The sequence below is a fragment of the Littorina saxatilis genome, linkage group LG12 (assembly GCF_037325665.1).
Source record: "Littorina saxatilis isolate snail1 linkage group LG12, US_GU_Lsax_2.0, whole genome shotgun sequence".
In the NCBI taxonomy this organism is placed as follows: domain Eukaryota; kingdom Metazoa; phylum Mollusca; class Gastropoda; order Littorinimorpha; family Littorinidae; genus Littorina; species Littorina saxatilis.
In genome coordinates, this window is record NC_090256.1 from 73037022 (window position 1) to 73045821 (window position 8800).

Genomic DNA, 8800 nt, shown 5'->3' on the forward strand with positions numbered 1-8800 from the left:
ACACAATTCTGCTTTTACACATGCTATCCCTTAACTTGGATTCATACCAAAAATCAAGCCTGGTTTCATAGGAAACAGTCAGAATGTTGATTCAGCATTTAGAATGATAATCTTATTTCATGTACACGCCTTGGCAAATCTGACAATTAAGTAAGCAGAAGTTTTCTTCACGGGACGGATTTGCTCATTTTATTATGTAGCAATGCACTTCACTTGGTCACATACACCCCCCCCCCCCCCCCCCCTCTGTGCACAGTGATAGTTTTAAACAAGGAATTCTGTAAACACAGGGGTGGTCAAATACACCCCCCCTTCCCTCTGTGCACAGTGATAGTTTTAAACAAGGAATTCTGTAAACACAGGGGTGGTCAAATACACCCCCCCCCCCCTTCCCTCTGTGCACAGTGATAGTTTTAAACAAGGAATTCTGTAAACACAGGGGTGGTCAAATACACCCCCCCCCCCTTCCCTCTGTGCACAGTGATAGTTTTAAACAAGGAATTCTGTAAACACAGGGGTGGTCAAATACACCCCCCCTTCCCTCTGTGCACAGTGATAGTTTTAAACAAGGAATTCTGTAAACACAGGGGTGGTCAAATACACCCCCCCCCTTCCCTCTGTGCACAGTGATAGTTTTAAACAAGGAATTCTGTAAACACAGGGGTGGTCAAATACACCCCCCCCCCCCCTTCCCTCTGTGCACAGTGATAGTTTTAAACAAGGAATTCTGTAAACACAGGGGTGGTCAAATACACCCCCCCCCCCCTTCCCTCTGTGCACAGTGATAGTTTTAAACAAGGAATTCTGTAAACACAGGGGTGGTCAAATACACCCCCCCCCCCCCTTCCCTCTGTGCACAGTGATAGTTTTAAACAAGGAATTCTGTAAACACAGGGGTGGTCAAATACACCCCCCCCCCTTCCCTCTGTGCACAGTGAAAGTTTTAAACAAGGAATTCTGTAAACACAGGGGTGGTCAAATACACCCCCCCCCCTTCCCTCTGTGCACAGTGATAGTTTTAAACAAGGAATTCTGTAAACACAGGGGTGGTCAAATACACCCCCCCCCCTCTTCCCTCTGTGCACAATGATAGTTTTAAACAAGGAATTCTGTAAACACAGGGGTGGTCAAATACACCCCCCCTTCCCTCTGTGCACAGTGATAGTTTTAAACAAGGAATTCTGTAAACACAGGGGTGGTCAAATACACCCCCCCCCCCCCTTCCCTCTGTGCACAGTGATAGTTTTAAACAAGGAATTCTGTAAACGCAGGGGTGGTCAAATACACCCCCCCCCCTTCCCTCTGTGCACAGTGATAGTTTTAAACAAGGAATTCTGTAAACACAGGGGTGGGACTCTCTTGTGATGAAAAAAGAGGAAATCCCTTTTTTTCCAGGGGGTTCGGGGGCACGTTACCCCGAATTTTGGTTAAATGGTACATTAAAATCTGTGCAATCTGACAAAAAAGACATTCTCCACACTCCCCAACCCCCCCCCCCCCCCCCCCCCCCCCCCCCCCCCCCCCCCCCCCCCCCCCCCCCCCCCCCCCCTCAAAATTACTATTAGTTATCAGGAGTTTTCAGTCAGCACAATTTAACTCTCAAGCCTCCAGTGTTCTGTTTCATCTCCACGTCTCTCCAAATCATTCAGTCAACAAGTCATAGATATTGTAATGAAATGTGACGCGGAAAAATAGATTACTCCAGCAGAATTCGTAAGTTGTGTCCGCGGAAATCCGCGGAAAAGTCCCACCCCTGAAACAGCACTGCATGGTGCCTTTTCCAGAAATAAATTCATCAAAAAATGTCAACTCACAACAGCAAGAGTCAGTGTGTCGATTGTTCATATGTGACAAAGTTGAGGGATGAGCTTATCCTATGTTAAAGCCTGGCCAGAACTGAGACGGTGACGAGAAGTAGTGTGCCTATAATGACACAATGCTTTCTTCGTAAGCAATTAGATTCAACATCTCAGATCTGGTCAGGCCTATACAAATGCCATCTCTCAACTTGGTCCATACAAAAATCATGAGCCTGGCTTAATTCTGTACAGAGTGGGAATTTGTTTTTCTCTTTTTCGAAATCCAAAATAAGCAAAATCAGGTCTTAAAATCAATCAATCAATATGAGGCTTATATCGCGCGTATTCCGTGGGTACAGTTCTAAGAGCAGGGATTTATTTTATCTTTTTATTTTATGCAATTTATATCGTGCACATATTCAAGGCGCAGGGATTTATTTATGCCGTGTGAGATGGAATTTTTTTTACACAATACATCACGCATTCACATCGGCCAGCAGATCGCAGCCATTTCAGCGCATATCCTACTTTTCACGGCCTATTATTCCAAGTCACACGGGTATTTTGGTGGACATTTTTATCTATGCCTATACAATTTTGCCAGGAAAGACCCTTTTGTCAATCGTGAGATCTTTAACGTGCACACCCCAATGTAGTGTACATGAAGGGACCTCGGTTTTTCGTCTCATCCGAAAGACTAGCACTTGAACCCACCACCTAGGTTAGGGAAGGTGGGAGAAAATTGCCAGGGTCGAACTCGCAACCTCTCGCTTCCGAGCGCAATTGCGTTACCACTCGGCCACCCAGTCCAAGTCCAAATGGAGCAAGTCTTAAAATGGGAGTGAATTTACAGATGTTATGAACAAGAAGTCTGCGAAAACAGGGTCATTAATAGGAAGGAGTCTTAGATTGGGGTGTCTTAAAAGGGGCAGGGGTGGAGGCCACTGTAATGACCATGAAATACCGTACTTTCCGGGTCATAAGGCGCGACTTTTTTCCTTGAGTTCGACCCCTGCGTCTTGTATAACGAAGCGCCTAATCCGTGTATGAAATACGAAAAAAATCAAAGAGACCGCTTGAGTACCAGTCAAACAACTTGTGATAATGCATGTTTCAGCTACTAGGTACTGCCCTGCCTTTGATCTGGCCGCACACACAGATTTCCACTCTGTTAAACTCGGTCATTGACCCCTGGGAAGAAGGTCGTGTCTTTTAACAAGGCCACCCAGCTATCACAATGCCTTTGGTCACTGACCGGTCACTGACCCCGATGCAGGAAGTGTTTCCTCTCTCAGATATGACAGGGGAACCACCTCTCATGGCAAAAACTGGGTCATTTTGGTGCGCCCTATTGGCCCCCTGCGTCCAATGGGTGACTGGATTACATTTTTTTTTTTAAAAGAAGGGGGTGCGTCTTAGATAACAAAGCGCCTTGTCACCCGGAAAGTACGGTAATCAAAATAATACTATCAGTCATCTTATTCTCTACCAAATTTCTAGAGGTCAAGACAATGATACAGATTATTTACTTGTGTCACTGTTAGTGTCATTCTATGAATAACAGACCGATAGAAAGAGAGCTCTGTGTCTTGTACCTGGGTTCGTGCTCAGTTGCTTGAAAATGGACTTGTCAGAGGTTCTTCTTCAGCCTTACACCAGCCTACAGCGGTAGCTTCTACTTCACCAAACTTTGTTCTGAAACAAAACAAATAAAACACATCTTCAGGGTCAAGCATATGTATCAAATCATGATCACACAATTAAACCTTCTTCTTTGGTCAGTACTATTGAAGATTTGTTAATTGTTTCTTGTTCACAAAAGCACTAATCAAAAAATTGCTCCAGGGGCTTGCAACGCAGTACAATATATTACCTTACTGGGAGAATGCAAGTTTCCAGTACAAAGGACTTAACATTTCTTACATACTGCTTGACTAAAATCTTTACAAACATTGACTATATTCTATACAAGAAACACTTAACAAGGGTAAAAGGAGAAACAGAATCCGTTAGTCGCCTCTTACGACATGCTGGGGAGCATCGGGTAAATTCTTCCCCCTAACCCGCGGGGGGTTGTACAAGATAATGAAATAGAGTGAATTTTGAAGTGCATTCATAATTAAAGCCCAATCATGTGGTTTAACCTACCTAGTCTTGAAAAGCCTGTCCGAGGAAACAGATCAAGCACCCTTCCGCAGACCTTCCTGACGGAAGAGTCTTGGTTGTAACCGCTCACTTTCTAAAGTAGTCCATAAGCAGTTCCATGTGCCTATGTTATCACTGTAACCAGCTCCTTTGTGTACCTGTGATCTGGATGAGCTGCAACACATAAAACTTTCATATGAACACTATGTCAAGTATACCAGTTAGCATCCATCAAACACTGACTGACTGAGGAGCATCACAAGATCTGTTCTAAGGAGGTAACAACTATTGTCACAAAGTGTTTATGATACAGCTGCAGGCACATGGCACTGAGTGGTCAATTGGTGAGGGGGGGGGGGGGGCAGAAGTTCTGCTCAGTCTTGTCTGCTGATACTACACTTTGTGGTGGTGTAAGGCAGGGAATCACACCCCAACCACTGGCCCCGCCCACCTGGTGTCGAGTGCCTGTGGATACATCAGTCCCAGTCATGGCTGGCCCCCGGTTGACAACTGCCATGTACGTCATGTACGGGTACATTTACTTTGCAGTACAGATTAGTTTTCAATAGCAATGACATCATGGACGCACACCTGCCCAACGCAGACAAGGACAGCAAAATCAGGGACCAAACGTGATAAAGAGTAACTAATCGTCACAAACATCAAAATGCTTTGCATTTCTTGACCAGATAACAATCATTTCTGGGCAATTGAAGATTATTATTCCACCTACAGGCTATCACCCCCATGGCTGTTACTTGTAACACATTTCATTTCTTAAAATATGTTTTGTAAAGTAATACTGTAGTTAATAGATTTCTCTGAAAGGCACATTCCTTCTCATGAAAACAATTTGGCTCACCGTCTAAGATCTGGTCAGGCTTTAAAATGGGATAAGACATGATCTCTTAACTTGTTCACATACCCACAATGAACGGTCTGGTTGCTCTCTGCGCCAAGTGCGATTGTGTTATGAATAAATGCTGTAAAAGCTACAACTGTACTAGCTCATTTAAAAAAAAAATCACAAAATGTCACTTCACCACAGCAAGCAAACAGTGTGTTTATTTCTGGTATAGAACAGACACACACATACACACACACACATACACCAAAGCAACACAAAAGCCCAAAACATGCCTACCATCTAAATGAGGAATCCAGTTCCAACTGTCTTCTGCCAATATAACACTGCCAGAGACACCATGGTGTAGAAAGTCAGTTTAAAGAGAGACTACCTGAAAGAAAAATGATACAATAATAATAAAACACCCAGTGCAATAGACATACTTGCTCGTTAAAGGCTTACTTTACCATGTAAAAACATTTTGCTTCACAGTCTCAGATCTTGTCAGGCTTTTACTTGGGATAAGATCATCCCTCTACTTGGACGAATAGCAACATAGATCAGCTTGAATGCTCTCTGTGCAGAGTGGTTTTTGTTTGTTTGTTAAAGAATTAGTTTTGTTAACAACACTGGTACCTTTTTGTGAAAATATTTCATCACACATTTTAACTCACCACAGCAAGCAGTCACTGAATATATAATTTTTTGTATGTGGCCAAGATGAGGGATTCCATGTTAAAGCATAGCCACATTATACTGTAGTGACAAGGCAAGTGGGCCTTTAAACTGTAAACTGATATATATTGTGCATTTTGACTTCTTCATAAATTATAACCCTGATGCAGGCAGTCATCAGTACATGTAGTGGTTTAGTCCCTTGAATGAGAAAAGAATGACTTTGCAAGAAAGAAACTCGGAGTCAAAGTCAAAATACCCTTTATTACAAACTATAGATTCCACAGGGTTTGAAGTTAGAAAGCTCTGAAAATAACTCTGCTATTTGAAATTGACTAATAGTATTAACTTATACCGCCATACATGATACACATGTACAGACAAATGAACTAAGGCTTGTGAAGATCTATCCATAATCCTGCTACACAAAGACACAATCATTCAGAGGTTGAAATTGCCAGGGTCATTTTCCATCCCCATGTAGCCTGGATTTAATTACTGGCATGTTTTTCAGTTAAAGAGATGTGTCACTCAGAATGACAGGAGATGGTTCACTCAATGCAGAGCATAATATAACATTGATTTCTTCATGCCATCTGATTTGCAGTTGAATTCACAGGGCGAGAAAAATTCTAGACTGTCCTCAACATTCTATGCTGACTGTAAATTGTAATTATATAATACACACCCTAGCTAACTGGTACACTAATCACTTGCTCTGGCTTACTTCTTTTTCCAACATAATAAATCTGTTATTTGTACTTTAGCCTTTTGTGGTAAAATATTCTCATTACCACCAGTTGCACTCACAAGCTATTGCACTAGTGTATTTTGGAAATGATCAAAGGACTTACTTGTGTTCTACAACAGCACCATGTCAGTGTTGCGGGAAGAATGAGGCAGGGCTTGGTAATAACTGAGACCTGCAAGTAAACAGAACATATTTAGAATCCCAGCATGTGTTATAATTTGTGTATATTTATTTTATATTATAAGGTCTTACATTGCAATAACAAACACACACACACACATGCACACACTCATTCAATGTGCTCTATGTGCTAAGAATAAGAGTGATTGTTTAATGAATTAACGCTGAAGAAGCTACTAGTTGCTTAAACACATTCATAGCAAAATGTCACTTGATCACCACATCAAGCACACTGTATCTTCATTTCTGGTTGTATACATTGTATGCAAGTGGAGGGATGATCTTATTCCATGTAAAATCCTAGCTCAGCTGATCTCTCTCAACTTGGATTCATACCAAAAATCAGGAGCCTGGGTGTTTCTGTTCAGTGGGCATTTCCCTATTTGTTTTATTTGAATGCATTTCTTAAAAAGAACACTTCCTCTGCATAGCCGTCAGGATGTTGGTTCCACCTTTAGGAATGTGTCTTAGTGGACGGACAATCTTATTCCATGTACATGTTCCATTCCTTCGTGCATTATGTGATTCTACTGTATTTTAGTCATAAACAATGACCTTCATTCTAATAAGAAGAGACGATTACCTTTCACCTCGGACGTGTCAACTCATATTTTGCCGCTGAGTCGGTGGACAGTTGCTGGAAACCGAGTCCGTCGTCACACTTCGGGCTTTGGCAACTAAGTTCACTTTGCGGGTCTTTCCCCTTGTAACACCATACTTGTTCGATCACAGTTTCTTTGTTCATCGGCCGAAGCAGGCCCCTCCTTCGCTCCCGTCTCGGCCACAGTTTCCTCAGTGCAGTCGGGCATGAGAGCCCGCCCTTGAACGCACTCTCCCCTGTACCGCATAGTTTTAAACCTCCCCACCTTTTTAATCTCCCTGTTTGCCGGAGCTAACCACTATCGGTAACAGTGACTCAACCGCAGGACTCTGAGACGTTCGCAAGAACCCAGTCCTCTTCGGAAGAAGATGATGATCAAAGATCATGATGCATTGCCGACGCCGGCCATGTTGAATTAGTGAAAACCGAAACGTGGAAGCGAAACTAACTTATCTTCGGGAATCAATTAGGAAAATTATATGTGTAGTAGGTAGAAAAATGACATTTAATGAGACAGATAAAACTCGGATCAAATGAGAAAGAAAGAACTATCCAAACTTGCAAGCACAGCCGCGGTAGTCCTAAGTACGTACTGAAGTTCCCGATCCATGTTTTAGTCTAACCAGCGCTGTCTCTAGTCTATTGATGCGCAACAGGATAAGAGATACCCTGAGGTTATAAGTGATACTCCCACATACGTTGCACAAGCATAATTTAACGTTACCTTATGTACGGTCCAACCGGTGTGCAATGGGTGCTCTCTCTCTCTCTCTCTCTCTCTCTCTCTCTCTCTCTCTCTCTCTCTCTCTCTCTCTCTCTTCTAGGGGGAATGCAACGGCCGCTATGAAATAAAATCTTCCAGTACGAAGAATATAGTTTGCTTTGTAACTTTTAGTCTCTGCTAACGGTTTAATACAAAAACAACACTCCTCAAGGGAAATAACTTTGACCATCAAACATTTCAATTACGAGTTTGGTGCTAGCGACTGGAGTTAGGTCGGGAGAAATAACATTAGTAGGTTTTGAGAATCATAGACAGATAAATTAATAGTGGCTGAAGAGTGAAAATGTGTGTGTGTGTGTGTGTGTGTGTGTGTGTGTGTGTGTGTGCGTGTGTGTGTGTGTGCGTGTGTGTGTGTGTGCGTGCGTGTGAGCGTGTATGTGTGTGTCTCTGTGTGTGTTTGTATGTGTGTGTGTGTGTGTGTGTGTGTGTGTGTGTGTGTGTGTGTGTGTGTGTGTGTGTGTGTGTGTGTGTCAGAGCGAGAGAGAGTGTGAGAGAGAGAGGGAGAGAGAGAGTGCGTGCGTGCATGAGTGGATTCGCACATCCGTGCATGAGTGTGTGTGTGAATTTATTTGAGAGAATAATTGAGATCACACTTTGTGTCTGTGTATCTCTGTCCGTCTCTCCCACTCTTTACTGTTTAGGTCTGATCGCAGAACATAAAGAAACATTTTCATAGCGGTGTTTGTTCTTTTAACAAAGTGCAACAGTTTACCGCTAACATATAAGTGTTATCAACTGAGAACTCATTAAACTTAACGGGGATGCCTCAACGACAGCACGGCGAATGTTCATTGAACTTTTAAAGGTCCAATTCGCCAAAACAATGTCCCACAATTTGCTCCTTAGATACAACCCGTTTCACCACGCACGCACCTTTGACTCAAACAACACTGAAAGTCGAGCAATAACAGATCTATTAAAAGCACCAGACTAAAGAAACAGTGATTTTGGTTTAGAAAAGATAATGCAATAAGCTTACCATGAGTGCCGACGTGTATGAGTTTTACCAGAAAGACAG

General features: G+C 42.7%; 1 long non-coding RNA gene across 1 annotated transcript; it reads right to left on the bottom strand.

Annotated features, from left to right (window-relative positions):
- Positions 1–1552: 1552 nt before the first annotated feature.
- Positions 1553–7805, bottom strand: LOC138982742 (uncharacterized). Its single transcript, XR_011460953.1, has 5 exons — positions 6981–7805; positions 6321–6389; positions 5089–5182; positions 3948–4118; positions 1553–3494 (listed from the first exon to the last, which is right to left on the bottom strand). It is a non-coding gene; the product is annotated as an uncharacterized lncRNA (long non-coding RNA).
- Positions 7806–8800: the final 995 nt, after the last annotated feature.